Source organism: Bos taurus, chromosome 2 (genome assembly GCF_002263795.3).
Source record: "Bos taurus isolate L1 Dominette 01449 registration number 42190680 breed Hereford chromosome 2, ARS-UCD2.0, whole genome shotgun sequence".
Taxonomy (NCBI): domain Eukaryota; kingdom Metazoa; phylum Chordata; class Mammalia; order Artiodactyla; family Bovidae; genus Bos; species Bos taurus.
In genome coordinates, this window is record NC_037329.1 from 124,786,656 (window position 1) to 124,799,996 (window position 13,341).

General features: G+C 45.0%; 1 protein-coding gene and 1 long non-coding RNA gene across 5 annotated transcripts in view; one reads left to right on the forward strand and one right to left on the reverse strand.

Annotated features, from left to right (window-relative positions):
- Positions 1-5,352, reverse strand: part of GMEB1 (glucocorticoid modulatory element binding protein 1) — a 35,374-nt gene extending 30,022 nt beyond the window's left edge. Inside the window, exon 1 of one of the 4 annotated variants that reach the window (XM_024977088.2) lies at positions 5,263-5,352. The gene's annotated coding sequence lies outside the window, so the exon portion shown is untranslated. Of the gene's footprint in view, positions 1-2; positions 5,044-5,262 lie in introns of those variants that run through there. The other 3 variants (XM_010802593.4, XM_010802592.4, XM_010802591.4) reach the window with 3 other exon arrangements.
- A 23-nt stretch (positions 5,353-5,375) lies between these two features.
- On the forward strand, positions 5,376-11,210 carry LOC132343445 (uncharacterized). Its single transcript, XR_009492260.1, has 2 exons — positions 5,376-5,756; positions 6,216-11,210. It is a non-coding gene; the product is annotated as an uncharacterized lncRNA (long non-coding RNA).
- Positions 11,211-13,341: the final 2,131 nt, after the last annotated feature.

Below are 13,341 nucleotides of genomic sequence, written 5' to 3' on the forward strand. Positions count from 1 at the left end.
ACCTCTTTGCCTCAAACTGAATGGAGATAGGATCTTGCCTGACACTTCACTTGCAGAGCTGTTGGGGGAACTACTGTCCAGTACCAAAAGATCTTTGACTCTAAAGTAACTCAAAGCATTATTTCCATCTTTATGAAAACTCAGAGGGTCCTAAGTTATTCTGCAGCTGTTAGTCTTCACAGCTGAAAAGAAAGGAGAGGGTCATGTAAGAGAATATAGATAAGAGTACTGTGTTGACTGAGATATTTGAGTACTTGAAGATGATTAGGACTGCAATGAACTGTGCCTAGACACACAATGGATATGTATTTGGTACTCAAGATGACCAAATCCACATTTCAGCTCTGCCACAGCAATTGTTTGCCTATAATACACATATTTAACATAGCACTCAAAGTCTCCCTCATTTGGCTCCCCAAATTTTCCAGTTTTATTTGCAACTATAATACCCCAAGAATCTTAAAATCCAGCCACATCAATCTCTCACTAAATTCTGGACATGTAACATGTATAGGTTTCTGTACGTTTGTTATTCTGTAAGCCCCAAACTCCTTTCTCCCTCATCACCTTCTCCCTTCAAGGCCCAGTTCAAAGTTCACTCCTCCACAAAGCCTCTAGCTCCCCATTTTCTTTCCTGTAGGCCCCCAATACTTGCTTGCCGCCCTCCCCTAGTTTAATAGCACTGTACCTTGTACAGCAGGTAACTGAACATACATCTGCCTCCATGACCACACTGTGAAGACAGGTGCTGCTTCTCTAAAAATCTTGTCTCCTACAGCCTTGTTCACTGTAGCCACTGACATACAGCAGTTCAATCAATTTTTGTTTGTGTTTGACCAAGTTAAAATTCCTCACATATGACTTAGACCTGCCCTTTATGATTCTCACATTCAAACTTTTTCCTGGATTCAACACTTCCTATATCTAAAAACCTCTTAAAATATCTTAGGCATCTTAAACTGAAAGCATGTTCCCTCTCAAACCTGCCCCTAGGTTCCCTGCCTCAGTAAATGGCACTACCCTCCATCCATTTTCTCAAGCCAAAAACTAAGGAGCTATTTTTGACTCCTCTTTCTTCTCTTTCTAAATTCAACCAACCACCAAATAAATCCTAGCCATTTTATCACCTATATATCTCTTTTAACCATCCTCCTCTCTCCATCTGTGCTGCCATCATCATACGCTGAACCACCACACTGTTACCTGGATTTTTCCAGCTGCTTCTCATCAGTATCCTAACCTCTGGTCGGATCTCCAACTCATTAGATAACAGACAAAATGATCTAACTAAAGGCCATTTCCCCCACTTAAAAAACTCTTCAGGGCATTCCCTCTGCTGCTATTACGGTGCAAACACCCTGGCTTACAAAACCCACCAAATCTGTCCCCTGCCCACCCTGCTGGCCTCACTTCCCACAGTGCTTCCTCTCACATTGTGGGCTCCTGCCATTGCATTTTTCCAAATTCTCAAACATGCCATATTTCCTCACCTGAGCCTTCACACTTACTTGCTCTACCTGGAATTCTTTTTTTCTGCCCTTTTTGGCAAGTCACTGCTATACTTTTGTGACATTTAAAACATCACTTCTTCAGAGAGGCCATCTGTGACTTCCTTGACTAGATTTGAGGGGGTCTTTTTGCCTCCTCAGCGCCTGGAGCATCCCTGTCACAACCATCAGCCCACTCTGTCAGTCTCTCCTCACCAGACTGCATCCTGGGAGAGAAAAGCTAGCTTTACTTCTTTTAACAGGCTTCCCTATGCTAGCTCAGTGCCCAGGGCCACAAGTGCAATAGTTTTCAAATATCAGACTTCTATTTACAAAACGGCCTACCTAAAACTTTCTAAGGAAATCTGGTACACAGCAGGTATGTAATAAATTTTCATGCAATCAGTGACTCACTTTACCCTAAAAGACTTCTAGAACTTTCTACTTCTTTAATTTAGGAGATATAAATTTGCTTAGAAAGCTTGAACTGGCCGTAATGATGGGGAGAAATCACATCGGACACAGGCTCCTTAGATATGAAAAGGGATGGTATCTGTTCTTAAGGAACTACAGAAGGGAAAGAGATATGTGACACTCTCATACAGTAGAGGAAAAAAGTAATTACAAGATACTAGAATATACAATCTGAACTTCTGTAAATTAAAAGTTTAAAACTGGAGTGGGGGGGATGCGGAATCAATGGACCAGTTTGGCTGGCTGCCAGAAACAGAACCTAAATGATTAGGACCTTTGAGTCTAGAAAATGCCAAAAGGGATATGATGAAGTATAAAATGCCATCAAATCCTAGAATAAGTGAACCGACCAATATCTTTAAAGTCTGAACCATAAAAATGTAGGATGAATTGAAATAATCACAGCTAACATTTGTCAGACACTTACTTATTGTCAAGCACTATCCTGTTACATATGCAATGAATTTAAAAGATGTAATACTTTAGCATATAACAATCGTAGATAATTTATTACTTCAAAAAAATGGTTTAAATGTTAAATTAACAGCATAGGTAAATTAATGGGTTAGAAAAGCAAAATTAGAAGGATGCTTCTAGTTCAACTTTCTACCCTAAGGTTGAGTCCTCTCTCTCTACAATACTCTGAATAAGTGGTTGACTAACTTCTTGATTAATACTTTCCTCAATAAGAACTCATATTTTACTTCTTACCCCTCCCACACCTTGGAACTCAAAAGCAATATTATGGCTGTTTCTCTAACCTTCTGAGAGTTTACCAGAAAAGATAATTATAATCATCCACAATAAGTCTCTCATTGTCAGTCAGAGACACAGGTCTGATCCCACATGGCAATTCTTACATTCCTCAGAGAAGCAAGTTTGGGTTGAATAACTCTTACTATCCTAAATACCATATTCTGAGCAAGAAACCCTAACCAGCTCTACAGACTACACTGGCTAATTGGAAGGTCATTTCTTTGAACTGAGTGTAAATTGAAAAGTGGCTCTTGTTTATAGCAACAAAAACTAAGGGAAGATGAGTAAGTTGCTCCTTTGGGTATTTTATGGATGGGACCTTGGAGTATTCATTGTGGAATCACACAACATTCTGTAATTCTAGAGAACACACATAAGGGAAATATGTCAAACTTCTGGAAAAGGAAGAATTATTTGTAGTTATTTTCAAAGACAAGACACCTTGAAAGTAACTACATGACTACTCACGTAAACTATCAAAAAATTAAATCAATGATACCTGACCTACTCTGGATTAAATTCATTTTTGTGTTCTGAAAAGTTTAAAACACATGGCAAGATGTAAGCACAAGTGTCCATGATCATAGGAACATGACAGTTGGTAGCTGAGAGGGAGTCATAGAAATACCATATATCCTGAAATGTTCTAACTCCAAAATGTATTTGTTTCATACTTAAATTCTGGTAGACTATGTAGCCTATTCTAAGAAATTTCCAACTTAAAAACTTTATTATTACATGAGGTCAAAACTCCTTGATTTTTTTCCTTCTTTATTCTGTTTCATGTATTTACTAGGTGATCCAGGGTGCTACCAGATGTAATGAAGCCAACAGATTACTACACAAGATCACTGAGGTAAAAAGCCAGAGCAAATGAAGTTTCGGATGAATCACTTAATAGTGACCACTCTGTAGGTGTTTGGAGAAGCAATTGCAAAAAGGGTTTTTTGAAGGGTCAACATACTACAGTTGAGGAGATTTCTTCTTAGGACAAGAACAAAACACAGTCCAAACTAACTCCATGAAGCTGAGTACAAGTTGGCTATTCAATATGTTTGCTGTAAACACGAGTAAGCAACTAACAGGTAACTAATGAAAAAAGTCAAGTCAATAGAGATTAAATACACATAATTGATAAAAGGCTGACAAGTTAGGTCAGTCCAACAATTTAATGAAAAAGTCCCCCAAACGTTCCATAAGCAAAGAGAGAGAAAAGAATCCTGTGAGACTAAAATTAGCTGATCCTCTCTTTCCTTAATCCTCCAGGTTAAGGAGGAAAATGCCACTTCTTGGTTCTCCTAAATAAACACGAGTTAAGGCCCCTGTTTGTGTCTGTTAGGAAGTGTTTTTGAATTTCTCTCATCTTGAGAGAATGCCTCCTCCTCCTCCTCAGACAGCCAAGACTTCCCATGATCAAGACTTGAAGTGTCTTAGTCTGGATGGATCACACTCCAGGACCCTCAAGAGTCTGCTCTCAACTCTCCTGCCCCTCAATTAGGAAACACCAGGCCAATTCCCCCGTCGTTTTAGAAAGCAGGGATATGCTAGCCTTCTTTCCAACAATCATCTTCTCTCCGGTCCTCAAAAACTCAGGTTTCCCCATCCGCGACAGGCCACATCACCCTGCTCTCTACCTATATGAGGTACTCCAAGCTCTCTTTTATTCCCTCACAGATCTGGACCCTTCTCATTCCTTCCTCTGGAGGCTCTGAGGTGTCTTCCTACCGCCCCCTCATCTAGGGGAAGGTAGAGGCCTGCTCACTTTCCCTTGGAGCTCTTCTTCCTTGTCCCCTGCTTACCGGACCTGTCACTGTGCCTTCAGGGAAGCACCTGCCTCTTTTCCCCTGGACTGAATGGCCGAGGCCTCTAGGCGCCCCCGGGTGAAGCTTGGACACTCTTTTCCTCAGCAGAACCCACTCTCTGCCCTGGCTCCCCATCCCAAGGCTCCGAGAGGTCCTCCCGGGCAGACAGCGGGCTTCCTTCACTCTTCGCCGCCCCCTCCTATCACCACTACCCGGTAGCCCGAGCGCGACCCAGGCCTCATCCCCAGCTCCTCATCAAAGGGCCTGGTGCTCCCTGGATCCCGCCTTTAGGGATACCCCCTGGATCCCCAGACCCCTCCCCGGGGTCCTAGATGTCAGGGCCTCTCAATCCGGAGTCGCTCCGGCCCTTCCTGGTCCCTCGGCAGAGGACTTCCGGGCCCTTCAGTCCGGGGGCGCCGGGGCCCCCCAGTGCCAGGCTCGCCGGCCCCCCGCCGCTCTCGGCCGGGGGCCGAACCCGAGCGGCGCGGCCGGCCGCGCTGGGGGCGGCCCGGCTGCTCAGGCGGACCCAGCGGCAGCGTCCCCCCACCCCCCCGCGGCGCCGCGACGTCCGCTCGCTCCCCGGCGGCGGCGGCGGCACGCACAGGGCGTGGGGAGGCGCCCGCGGAGGCAGCAGCCCCCCGCCCCCTGCGCGCCCGCCCGCCCTCGCCGGCCGCCGCGCGGCCCCCGCGCCCGCCCCCCCGCCCCGCGCCCGCGCCCGAGCGCCCACCCCTCCCCCTCCTCACCGTCTCCGTCGGGCGGGCGGGCGGCGAGCGGCCAGGGCGGGCGGGCGACGGAGCATGCGCAGAGGCCGCCACGGCCGCTACCGCCACCGCCGCCGCCAGGCCCGGCTTCAACACTTCCGGCCGCCGCCGCCGGCGAGCTGGAGCCTTAAAGGGGACGCGTCCCTATTGCCAGCCCGAGGAGGATGAACTTCAGCCGGAGAGTTTGGGGCCTTTATCAGAACAAGTAGCTCCCGCTTTGGAAAATAAAGTGTTGGGAGGGACGCCAGGGACCCTAATAACTCTTCTAACCCCACTTCATGGATGAGGAAAACGTGGTCTAAATTAAAGACATCTCATCCGCAATCGGGAACAAAGGCAGGACTCCCTTTGGAGAACTCTGCGTGCCCCTCGTCACTCCTCAGATCCGGTTTATGAAGCTTACATTTACCAGACTTTCAAAAGTGATGATCCAACTACCAATTCGGAATCAAAAGATCTGGTTGAGTATAGAGTCTGTAAGCAAACTCCTTTGCCCTCTCTGACACATGCATGTTTGCCAAGTCTTTTCTGGCTGCGAGTTGGTTCTGGATTCCAGTCAGAACCCATAAATTCTTTGGGGGTTACTTGACAGCTTTAAGCCCCTATTTCGTCTAGGACATAGGTTGTTATTAGCGTTTAAAGAAGTGATACTTGAAAATGCTTAGAAAAGTTCCTGGGGCCAGTCGTAATAATTAGCAAATATTAAGACCTTTGTGGGAATTTCCCTAGAGGTCCACTAGTTAAAACTCCTTGCTTCCAAGGCGGGGGAAGAGGTTTGATCCTGGTCAGGGAACTAAGATCTGTTCTGATAAATAAAAATAGCTAAAAAAAAAATGAAGACCTTTGTTTGGCCGGGCCTTAAAGAAGATTCCTTTATCTCATATAATCCTCTTGGCAACTCTACTAAGTAGCTTCTTTTCACTCCCGTTTTACAGATAAAACCCAGGAGGCCAAGAGAAATTAATGAACCCCTCAAGGTCACCAAACTTGTAAGTAGTATAGCCAGGATGCAAACTCAGGTCCTTCTTTCTGCGGAGTGAAGCACTCAGATGGTCGCTACCTTTATTAAGAATGAATGAGGTGGTGGTATACAGGCACTTTTTTGAGTGGGGGGAGAGAGTTGCTTCCCCATCTTGCCTGCTCTTATGACTCACATCTCTGTTCTCTGTCATGAGGAAGTAACAAGTTTTACAGTCTCTTGATTCAAGAACAGGCGAGGCAGCCCAGGAGTCAAACAATAGAAAAGGATTTGGGGGCCAGAGAACCTGGATTCTAGGCTTGGTTATCAAAGCTCATCACTGCAGATGGTAACTGCAGCCATGAAATTAAAAAAAGCTTACTCCTTGGAAGAAAAGTTGTGACCAACCTAGACAGCATATTTAAAAGCAGAGACATTTCCTTGCCAAAAATGGTCCATCTAGTCAAGGCTATGGTTTTTCCAGTTGTCATGTATAGATGTGAGAGTTGGACTATAAAGAAAGCCAAGTGCTGAAGAATTGATGCTTTTGAACTGTGGTGCTGGAGAAGACTCTTGAGAGTCAGTCCCTTGGACTGCAAGGAGATCCAACCAGTCCATCTTAAAGGAAATCAGTCCTGAATATTCATTGGAAGGAGTGATGCTGAAGCTGAAACTCCAATACTTCGGCCACCTGATGCGGAGAACTGAGTCATTTGAAAAGACCCTAATGCTGGGAAACATTGAAGGCAGGAGGAGAAGGGGATGACAGAGGATGAGATGGCGGGATGGCATCACCAACTCGATGGACATGAGTTTAAGTAAACTCCGGGAGTTGGTGATGTACAGGAAGGCCTGGTGTGCTGCAGTCCATGGGGTCACAAATAGTCAGACACGACTGAGCAACTGAACTGAACTGATCAAAGCTCAGGGATCTTGGCCAAGTCACATCTCCTTTGTGCCTTGATTTCCTCACCTGTAAAACTGAGATAGTTTTCTCACTGTGCCCATCTCTCAGGGCTGTTTGCAGGATCAAATGAGGAGGTTTAGTATCCACATTCCTATCTATTCTTATGATCAAGAATTTACACATTAGCAGATGATTCTGAATATAATAGGGACTGCTCATGACTGGACTCTTGACCTTTGTGAACTATTTCATAGTGATACCATCTATATATTTTTTTCATCTATATCTTTTGATTATGCATCGTGCACTCATGGAACGTTTACCAAAACCCTGTCCCTGTCTTCCAGAAGCTCTCAGTCTACCTTCTTCAGAGACAGAATTGTAAACATACGAAGCAGTACAGTGTGATAGGTGTTATGGTAGAGATACAAACAAAGCACTGAAAAAGTGCAAAGGACTCTCCCTGGAGGATTCCTGAAAGGCTTCACAGATGAGGGGGCATTTGCACCTGGTCTTAAAGGATGACTAGGAGTTCATCAAGGAGAAGGCAATGGCACCCCACTCCAGTACTTTGCCTGGAGAATCCCATGGATGGAGGAGCCTGGTGGGCTGCAGTCCATGGGGTCGCTAAAAGTCGGTCATGACTGAGCGACTTCACTTTCACTTTTCACTTTCATGCAATGGAGAAGGAAATGGCAGCCCACTCCAGTGTTCTTGCCTGGAGAATCCCAGGGACGGGGGAGCCTGGTGGGCTGCCATCTATGGGGTCACACAGAGTCGGACACGACTGAAGTGACTTAGCAGCAGCAGGAGTTCATCAAAGGGAAAAAGTAAGGCAGAACATTCCAAAAAGAACAAGTGAGTGTGAAGAGGGAGGCTCAGAACCAAATGGTCCTCATAAAGAGTAAAGGGGTATTCTACAAGGAGTGGGGACCCACTGGAGATTTAAGTCCTCTCTGGCTGTACTGCTAACACCCAGCCCCAGCCCGCAGGACTTACCTAGATCACTGAAGTAATTCCTAGTACTCAGCAACCCTGTCCACCCACCTTCTAAATGTTATCTATCCTAGGTACCTAGAGAGAGTAATCTTTTAAAGAAACAAAGTAGGTGATTTCTGTGTTTAAAACCCTTTAGTTGCTTCCCATTGCACTTAGAATAAAAACCCAGACCCCTCACTAGGACCACCATGTGTGACCTTCTTCCTGCCCTCCTCTGCCTTCGCTCCTGTGCTCCGGACACCCTGTGTGTGCCTGGAACCCCCGCACAGGCCCTTGTCACCAGCTCTTCTCTCTCCCTGGGAAGCTCTTCTCTCAGGTTTTCAGGGTTCACTCATCTTTCATTCCTCACAGGCCTTCCCTGGCTCCCAACCTTAAAGCCGGATCCCCAGCCACAGTCTTCTCCCTTTCCGTCAGGGCACTGGTCAGGTTCATTTGGAAGACTCTTCAGGGCACCACATCTGAGAGAGCACCTATATCCATGTCCTAGTTATTGTCTCCCAACCTCCAGCTGATTTGCAGAGCAGTCTCCACAACATGAAACCCTCTGGATTATTTCTTGACCTATTTTGTATCAATCCATTGAGTATGGTACATGGCAAATGTTTTTTGATTAAATGACTGAATAATCAGAAAAAATGATAAGATATAGACTGGAGAGGAGAAAGACCAGGACAAGGAAACTTATGTGAGGGAGACTAGGATCATCTTACTAGGATCCTCCCCACAGAGAGAGAGATAGGCCTCGTGCAGGGCAGAGTTCATGGCTCTGGACACAGTTCCAATCGGAACAGCAAGTCTTAGTGATCAAGCGAATGTGATGAATGAGAGAAAGGGACGAGGCTATTCCCCAAGTAAAAGAATGAAGTAGGAAGAGTTGGGATTGAGAGAAAGTGGAAATGGTGAGTCCACTTGGGCTTCTTCAGTCTGTGATATTTGAGGGGCATCTAAATGAAAGCCTCCAGGAGGAAGTTGGATTGACTTGTCCTCAGGCAAGAATCCAGGGCTAGATTTGAGGACTTGTCAATTAGATGGACTGTAGAGGCCAAAAGTAAATAGGTCACCTGAGGAGAGTGTGCAGGGAAGGAGGAAGGAACCTAGAGGCCCAAACCTGGGCAACATTAAGCCCTGAAGAAACTAAAGGAACCAACTGAAAGTGGTCAGAGTGATTAGCTCCCTGGACAGAGGAAAGCGAAGCCCAGAGAGCAGGCAGGGAGCTTCCAGAAGAAGGGGATTGCACTAGCCATGCCAGATATTGCAGAGAGCTCAGGCAAGGAAAAAAAAGGTCACTGGATGTGGCAACTAAGAGGTCGTTGCTGATCCTTCAAGGATGGGGTCACCTCTGAGGTTAGGAAGGAGGCCAGATTCTAGTGGCTCAAATGGTAAGTGGGAGGAGAATTAGCAGAAACAGTGAGTAGAGACAATATTTTTTGACCAAAAAATATTTTTTTGACTCATGTTTTTTTTTATTGTAGTAAGAACACTTAACATGAGATCTTCTCTCCTAACAGTTTTTTAGGTGTGCAATACAGTATTGTTATCTGTAGGCACAATGTTGTACGGCATATCTCTAGCCTTTATTCATCTTTTCTTCATCTGTTGTATATATATACTTTTTTATTTATTATTTTTTATTGGAGTGTGATTGGTTTACAATGTAGTGTTCGTTTCTGCTGTACAACAGCAACCAAAATTTTTAACAAAAAGGAGAAACTAAGATATAAAGGACCAAGGTGATTATTTTAGGAGGAGAGGGACTTCCCTGGTGGTCCAGTGGTTAGGACTCTGAACTTCCACTACAGGGGCCCCAGGTTCCACCTCTGGTCAAGGAACTAAGATCCTGCAAGTCTCTGTGGGGCCAAGATATAAATAATAATGATAAATTAACAGGAGAAAAAGTCATGTGAAGGTCTTCCTTTTTTATTTTTTCACTTATTTTTCCTGTAATCCCTTTTCACTGCAGGAAATTGTAAAATACTTAATAGGATGGAGAGGGACTTCCCTGGTGGTTCAGTGGTTAAGAATTTGCCTGCCAGTTTCGATCCCTGGTCTGGAAAGATTCCCATATGCCTTGGGGCAACTAAGCCCATGCACCACAACTACTGAGCCCACACACCTGAACTACTGAAGCCTGTGGGCTCTGGAGCCAGTGCTCTGCAACAAGAGAAGCCACTGCAATGAGAAGCCCAAGCACCGAAACTAGAGAGTAGCCCCCACTTGCTGCAACTAGAGAAAGGCTGAGCTCAGCAAAAAAGACCTAGTATGGTCAAAATAAATAAATAAAAGGATGGAGAAGCAGGGGGAAAAACCCACTTATTTAACCTGGAATATATTTCCTTCCAATCTGTTTTCTATGCATTTTTTCCTTATCATGAAGAAATGTCTTGAACATGCAATCCATGTTATACTTCTTTTTCCCTTAAACACTGTTTCCTAAGCATTGAAGAGGATAATTTTTCTTCTCCTTCTCCCCCACCCCTCCCCACCCCACCACATCTCCTTTCCTTCCCTTCTTCTTTTAAATATGAGACATACTTGAATGGCCAGTCTGGCTCTATCCTTCCCTATAGCATTCTCAGGTCTCTCTGATTTCTAGGCAGACAATTTTGTTTGGGAGATAATTTTGTTCATTTTGATTGAATAAAAAAGCCAAACAGTAGAAGGGCCAAACATAACTGGGGGAAGCTGCCAAGGTGAGGAGAGGACCCTATCTGGGATGGTCAAGGCACTTAGGCCCCCCTGGTTAGATTGTAGGTGTGAGCTGGACATAGGCCCACCATGGCTGCATGGTTTGAAAACAGAAGGGAATCTCAGGGGTAGTGGTGTCAGGCCTGCTGAGAGCTTGCTCTAAGCATGTTAGATCTGTATAGCCTCCAAGGTCCTGTTATTAACCCAATGTAACGTGAGAGGTTAAGAACTTTCCCACATTCAGGGAATTCCCTGGTGGTCCAATCATTAGGACTTAGTTTTCACTGCCAAGGGCCCAGGTTCAATCCCTAGTTCAAACTAAGATTTTATGCAAGCTACACACCTAAAAAAAGAAAAAAAAAAAAAAAAAAAAAAACAAAACACCACTTTCTTACATTCATACATCTATTTATTGGCTAGCTTGTATTTGAACTTAGGTAGTTGATTCCAGAGCCCATGCTCCTAGTTATCCCACTTTTGTGGAACTTCTATCCCTGGTCGCACATAAAATCACTCAGGGTGGTCTTATAAAATACCCCTACCAGAGCCCCATCCCAGACGAATTCGACTGGAATCTGTGAGGGTGGAGTCTGGCCATGAATATTTTCTAAAATGGCCTTCAATGACTCTAGGGAACAGCCAGGTGGAAAAACCACAGCTCTGCTGGCTCTTGACTATGTCCGTTCCAAGCCCAGTAACAACAGCAGCAGCATGAATAACAACAGCTAAAGTTTACTAAGTGCCAGCCCATTTTAAACACTTGGTATTAATGTACTTGGAAGGTACTAGTAGGGTCCCCATTTTATAATAGGAAAACCAAGGTCACATAGTTGGTACGCAGTAGAACCAGAATCTGGGCTCTTGACTTCAGTCTGTGCTATGGCCTAACCAAGATGATTTCCTGAGACTAGCTGCTGACAGGATTGAAGGGAAAAGAAACTAACATTTCTTGAGCCCTTCCTCTGTGTCTGCAGTGTACTAGAAGTTTTTCCATAGATAAGATTCCAGGTAGGGAATTTCCTTTCCAGGTAGGGAGTGATATCCCCTTTTCTCAGAAGAGGCAAAACACAGGCTCAGTGAAATTAAGGGGCACAACCTCAGGTTACAAGTACAAGAAGTTGCAGAGCTGCCACTCCCATGGGTCTGTCCAAAGTCCAAGCTCTGTTGACTTATTTGGAGTAAATAAAATCATCAAAATCACAGAGACAGAAAATGGAATAGTGATTACCAGGGACCGGGGTAAAGGGAGTATTTGAGAAGCTAGTATATATAATGGGTGCAGAATTTCAGTTGAGGATGGTGCAAAAGTTCTAGGAATGGTTGTTGGTGATAATAAACAATGACATGAATGTACTTAATGCTTCTGAACTGTACACTTAAACATGGCAAATTTTATGTTAAGTATATTTTTATAATAATTTTAAAAATTAAAATGAATAAATAAAATAATTAAATAAAAGACAGTGAAGAGCAAGGTTTTGGGCGTGCCTATGATGACACCACCCTTATGGCAGAAAGTGAAGAGGAACTAAAAAGCTTCTTGATGAAAGTGAAAGAGGAGAGTGAAAAAGTTGGCTTAAAGTTCAACATTCAGAAAATGAAGATCATGGCATCTGGTCCCATCACTTCATGGCAAATAGATGGGGCAACAGAGTCAGACTTTATTTTTGGGGGCTCAAAAATCACTGCAGATGGTGACTGCAGCCATGAAATTAAAAGACGCTTACTCCTTGGAAGGAAAGTTATGACCAACCTAGATAGCATTTTGAAAAGCAGAGACACTACTTTGCCAACAAAGGTCCATCTAGTCAAGGCTATGGTTTTTCCAGTGGTCATGTATGGATGTGAGAGTTGGACTGTGAAAAAGGCTGAGCACCAAAGAATTGATGCTTTTGAACTGTGGTGTTGGAGAAGACAAGGGGATCCGACCAGTCCATTCTGAAGGAGATCAGCCCTGGGATTTCTTTGGAAGGAATGATGCTAAAGCTGAAACTCCAGTACTTTGGCCACCTCATGGGAAGAGTTGACTCTTTGGAAAAGACTCTGATGCTGGGAGGGATTGGGGGCAGGAGGAGAAGGGGATGACAGAGGATGAGATGGCTGGATGGCATCACTGACTCGATGGACTTGAGTCTGAGTGAAGTCCGGGAGTTGGTGATGGACAGGGAGGCCTGGCGTGCTGCGATTCATGGGGTTGCAAAGAGTCGGACATGACTGAGTGACTGAACTGACTGATTATGTCCCTGGCCCTGGGCAGGAAGCTCACTGCCAGCTGAGGGAACTTAGGCTCTACCAGGCATAACAGTGCCCATGCCAAGTGCCTGGTAGACAGCACATGCTCATTAAGTGTAGCTCCTGGGACTTACCTGGTGGCCCAGCGGTTAAGACTCCAAGCTTCCATTGCAGGAGGCGCAGGTTCAATCCCTGGTTGGGGAACTAAGATCCTCCATGCCACACAGGATAGCCCCAAATAATAAGTGTAGCTACAGATGGGGAGACTTAGGCCCAGAGA